Source organism: Diabrotica virgifera, chromosome 5 (assembly GCF_917563875.1).
Source record: "Diabrotica virgifera virgifera chromosome 5, PGI_DIABVI_V3a".
NCBI classification, from domain to species: Eukaryota; Metazoa; Arthropoda; class Insecta; order Coleoptera; family Chrysomelidae; genus Diabrotica; species Diabrotica virgifera.
In genome coordinates, this window is record NC_065447.1 from 257,015,737 (window position 1) to 257,021,736 (window position 6,000).

Consider the following 6,000-nt stretch of genomic DNA (forward strand, 5'->3'; position numbering starts at 1 on the left):
AAATGTTATGGGGGTTTTATTCCCTTAAACCCACCCAAACTTTTGTGTACGTTCCAATTAAATTATTATTGTGATACTATTAGTTAAATTCAATATTTTTAAAACTTTTTTGGTTCTTAGTATTTTTTCGACAAGGCAGTTTTTATCGAGTTGCGGCTTCTTTTCTAATATGTTTACGTAGAGATTTTATGGGGGTTTTGTTCCTTTAAACCTCCCAAATGGTTGTGTACGTTCCAATAAAACTATTACTGCGATACCATTAGTTAAACACAGTGTTTTTAAAACTTTTTTGCTTCTGTGTATTTTTTCGGTAAGGCACATTTTATCGAGATGTGACTTCTTTTTTAATATGGTTTAAGTTTAAAATATACCTAAATATGTAAATCATAAATAAATTTTCCTATTATTATCAAGTCTCCATAATCGTACTTAGCCATATCACAGATGAACATAACATATATGTACATATATGTAGCCATATACAAATATGTGGTGGATTTGACAAATAATATGCAAAATATTTCGACAAATACTGACTTTTCGAAAAAGTACCAAGAGGCAAAGAAGTTTTAAAGCATTGTGCTTAACTAATGGTACTACAATTATAATCAAATTGAAACGTACACAAAAGTTTGGGGGGGTTTAAAGGAACCAAATCCCCATAAAATTTTAATGGGGTGTCTAAATTTCACTATAATTTTTTCTTAAGATACTACTGCCTTAAGAATGCCACATGTTCATTTTCAATAAAAAATCTCCAATAATTTTCGATATATTGGAAAAAATCGATTTTCATTTTGTAACTTCAAAGGGCTGTAACTTTTTTATGTGCACATTTGTACTAAGGTAAGTTAGATTCAATCGAACTATTTTTGGTCCCAAAATATGTGATTAAATTTATGACCTGTATTTTTGTTACACCCTGTATTATTCCATAAAACGACACTCAAACTGCAAGACGCAAGAGTCTCGCAGGCTTGGTCTTGTTCTTGCTCAAGTCTTGCACGGCCAGTCTTGGTCTTGGTCTTGCTAAAATAAGGCGGCCTCGGTCTTGGTCTTGGTCTTGCTAAAACGCAAGAACAAGACCAAGACTGCAAGACCAAGACCGATTTTGGGCAACACTACTTATAATACAAGGAAAGTACACAGAAAGATGGATTGGTCGAAAGAAATTTTCATGGTTGCGTAGTATTAGACAATGGTGAGGTTCCACAGTATATAAAATAATTATTTCGTGCAGCAGTTGATAGAGAAAGGTTTCAGGAACTTGTAAACATGATGGCGGCCAACGTCTGAATACGGACAGATTCTTCTGTCAGTGGATCAAAAAACTGTAAATATCTGTGTTGTTTTTGTTTAAGAAAATCTTTTACTTTGAGTTGTTCAGTATTTATATATTTATTTAATAATCTCTTGAATTAGATTGATTTATGTCAAAGCAACAGTTATACTGCCCTACATAATAATCCAAATTGGTAACAACCTTCATTGGGATCAAAGATCTCATTTAATTTACAATGATCTGACTGCTATTAAGATTAACAACATTTTTAGCATATTAAGAACACAATATTCAAAAAATGCAGCTACTATTGAGACCAATGAACTCATTTATTTTACAACTATTACAGGTACTGCTATTCAGATCAATGACATTTTTAATATGTTATTGATACAATTACTAAAATAACATCCAATTTTGTTATAATAATAATTGTATATTTTATCAGACATGTAATTTTGCATATTTGTAACTGGCTATAAACACTTTCACTCGTTTACAGTTATTATAGTTCTTGTACCAAACCAACCTTGAATTGAATATTTTCTTTGGTATATTCATAAGGCCAGATATACCACGACGTAGCTGCTGCAAGGCCAGCATCAACACGTGCTACAAGGAGAAAGACTTTTGGAGAGCAAACCCCGTAAGAGAGGTGTCTCTTAATGCAGTTGTTTCACAATAAGAAAGTACTTCTCGTATTATCTTAAGTGGAGGAACCACTATAGGAAGCAGAAAAATTAGTAGGTAACCCACGACACGCAGATGAGATTTATTCTTCTTCATGTGTCATTTCCTCTAAGAAGGTCGGCGACCATCATAGAAATTCGCACTTTCGACACTGCTGTTCTAAAGAGATCAGGAAAAGTGCAGTTAAACGAGGCTCTAGAATTGTTTAATCAGAAAATGCGTCTTCTTCCACGACTCTTTATGACGCAGATGAGACACTTATACTAAAATAAGATGCAGAACAGCCTACGATAAAATGGAAGCGTATAACGTGAAACAACTGAGAAGAAGAATCTTGGAAGGAATAGGGGGACTAAGAATTAACTTTGGATCGCAGTAAAAATTTTTGATATTATGGATGAATGACGAAAACACAAAGCAAAAGACCTAAATATAAATAAATTCAGGAAAAGAGAAAAAAATCGAGGGACAAAAAGGGGTGGCAGACGCAAGAAAATAGAAGATAATAGAAGATAAAGATTAAAAATAATAATAACGCTTGATTTTTAATAAATTGTAATAAGATCCAGCCAATAAGTGTATAATTTGCTACCTAAATTGTAATTTTGAAGCCAGTCATTCTCAAAATAAATTATTTACAGGGCAAAACGCATTTACTACAGAACGTTTTGCTCATTTCTCGAGAATATTGTGTTTTGCACTTGTGGCACTATTGAACTAGGTGTGCGATATATAGACGGTTTTATATGCTGTTGTTTACTTATTTCGAGTACCTATTTTGGTTTTCCGTATGTTCAGATCCAGACCTGCTCCCTACAACTCCCAACGACACTATCAAGTAGTGTTTGCAGATCTTCTTGACTAGAAGCTAGGAATACTGTATCGTCCGCATATCGCAAATTATTGATGACCTCACCGTTCACAAGTATTCCTTCTTGTTTTTCAGAAAGTGCTTTTCCGAAAATTATTTCGCAGTAAACGTTGAAAAGCAGGAGTGACAAGAGGCATCCCTGCCGTACTCCTCTTTTAATATTAAGAGCCTGTGATTCCACACCATCTACTAAAACTGATGTTGTTTTATTCCAATATAAATTTGCAATTATTCGAACATCTCTGCCGTCCAAGCCAATGTCTTTTAGAGCTTCGATCAATATAGAGTGCTTAACACGATCAAATGCCTTTTGGAAGTCAATAAAACAACAGTATATGTCTACAGATATATCTCGACATCTTTGAGCAAGTACGTTCATTCCAAACATAAAACTCATTGATGGAGATATTATGTAAGGCTTGAACTCTTTAATCTATCAGACTGTCATAATCCTCAGACAGTGGCTGCAATCGACCTTTGTAACTATTCTCAAAAAGTCTAGTTGCAACAACCTGCTCAGATCACAGAACAATAGCTAATAGGTCACACACTTAAAACATTTTTGAAAATAATATATACAGCAGAATTATTAAAACTCTTGAATATGAAATTTAGTGATACAGAATTTGGCTGTAGAAATTGTATAGGCACAATAGATGCTTTGTTTAGGTCGAATGTAATAGCCCAGAAATGCATGAACATAAATCAGGTTATGTACTTAGGTTTTGTAGACTTTGAAAAGGCATTTGATAAGATTTACCATAAAAAGGTTTTAGGTATGTCACAGTAACTGTAATAACAATAGTTGATATTGACAGTCATGACTCAAATACAAGCTGAAAGGCATGAATATAATAAACCAATAATGGCACTCTTTGTAAATTTTAAGCAAGCTTTCCATAGAATAATAAGGACATTTTACCAAAAATAATTCGAATGGTGAAAGGAGTATTACAAGGAGATCCGTTGTCATCATTGTTATCTAACGTACCTAGTATTGGGAATTGTAATAAATGAGGCAAATTACGATGGAGGAACTCGCAGGCCGCTCCCAATACGTCGGCCTGAAAATGAACATGAGAAAAACAAAAATAATGACAAACACAGATGACCCCAGACGTATAACTATAAATGGCAGTGAGATAGAAAAAGTCCAGGAATATATCTACCTAGGCGAAATCCTGAAACTTGACAAAGAGAACCAAAGTGCGGAAATTACTAGAAGAGCAAGACTAGCATGGGCAGGATTTGGAAAACTTAGTTGGATACTTAAGAACCGCAAAATACCCCAATACTTGAGGAGCAAAGTGTTCAACCAGTGTATCCTTCCTATCATGACATATGGATGTCAAACCTGGGCCCTAACCAAGGCAAATATGAATAAACTAGCCACAATAGAAAGAGCAATGGAAAGAGCAATGTTAGGTATACGACTGTCAGATAAAAGAGGAACGACTGGGTAAGATCAAAAACAAAAGTCGAGGACATAGCAACAAAAGTTGCCAAACTTAAATGGAGCTTCGCAGGTCACACTGCTAGACAAAAAGACCAACGTTGGAATGCAACAATACGCAACATTGGAGACCTTACCAAAGTAAACGACCGAGAGGAAGACCACAGATGAGGTGGGTTGATGATATTAAAAGAGTAACCCGGAACAAATGGGAAATGTTGCTCAGTATAGAGACCGATGGAAGGAGTTGGGAGGGTATCACGATATACAGACACAGGGAGGGTATATATGTCCAAACGTGGACGATAGAAGGCTAAGAAGAAGAAGAAGAAGAATAAAAGAGGCTAATAGTAAGAGATCAGGTCACATAAAATCATAAAGAACATCAATGTTTAGCATTCGCGGATGATCCAGTAACTGTCCAGAAGCCCAGAAGCAAGAAATAATTAAATTAAGCCTTAATTATTAAGGAAGGTAGTGGAACAACTAGAAAAAGTAGCCAGAGAATAAGCACAGTGTACAAAGTAAAGAAACAAAAATTATATGAAATGGACGGGCAAAGAATTTGCAAAGGGACAATATTTAACGATAGCAACGGATGAAGAAGAAATGTATAAACCTGAACAAGAATAGGTACGGGAATTTGAATACTTGTGGACTATATAGTAAACCAAGTATCTGGTAGGAAATAAACAACAGACTAATGTCAGGAAACCGTTACATGTACGCACACAATAGAATACTCAGAAGCAAAAATATATACAAAACCGTTAAATTATTAAGAACATAATAAAACTGTAATAAGATCAATAGTTACATATACCTGGACATCTGGAGGATGACAAAAATTGAATGACCAATGTTAGCAGTATGGAGAAGAAAAATACTTCAAAGGATATTGGCGGAAAAAGAGCAGAAATTGAAATTAGAATGCCACAAATCTTGCTAAGAGCTCTAATAGGTGGTAAATCGAGAAAAGGAAGGCTCAGGACCAGATGCGAGTCATGAAGTTAATGACCACCTTAATATCTCAATGTAAGCAATTGAAAAGAAGAAGCGAAGAACACACATGAATGGAGGAAGATTGTAAACCAATCCATGAGCCTACTTGGCTCGAAGTGGTAATATATTATTTTTATTATTGTTTGTATGTTGTTTTTGTAGTAAACTCCTTTGAAAAAATTAACTAAGAATATTTTCAAGTTATTATGCTAATTAAAAAAATTAAAAATACTTACGCAAAAATGTATATTTTAATTAGTCCATTACAGTCTCACAAATAACTGATTAAAAACTTTTTATCCCTTTATTTTATCTCGGAACATTATTCTATCTAAAGAACGCGCTCGAGACTCAAATCGCACTGGCTCTGATATTTGAAATTGAACAACATACGCCGCCAACCGTTGGTCTTCGGCCCGCAAACAACAACTGACAACTGAGTGTTTTGTGAACGTGAACACCGGGCGGTAAGGCTACGGGTGGTTCACCCATGATTAGCCCATAGTTGGCTGTTTAGTGAATGGAATTATAGCCTGATCAAATATTTCAAAAAATTTTAAGTCTTTATTTACTGTCATTTTGTAACGTATTTAATTCTAATATGTAATTAAAAAAATTAAGAATAATTTTGAGCTCTGACTATACTAATTAAGATATCTTATTTACATCTTATCAAACTTATATCAAGGAGTAAATGATGAG

The 6,000-nt window shown here is 34.4% G+C and overlaps 1 protein-coding gene across 1 annotated transcript in view; it reads right to left on the bottom strand.

Moving 5' to 3' along the window:
* The window catches only part of LOC114334834 (zinc transporter ZIP1), a 100,028-nt gene extending 94,241 nt beyond the window's left edge, over nt 1-5,787 (bottom strand). Inside the window, exon 1 of the mRNA XM_050651856.1 lies at nt 5,535-5,787. The gene's annotated coding sequence lies outside the window, so the exon portion shown is untranslated. The remainder of the gene's footprint in view (nt 1-5,534) is intronic.
* Nucleotides 5,788-6,000: the final 213 nt, after the last annotated feature.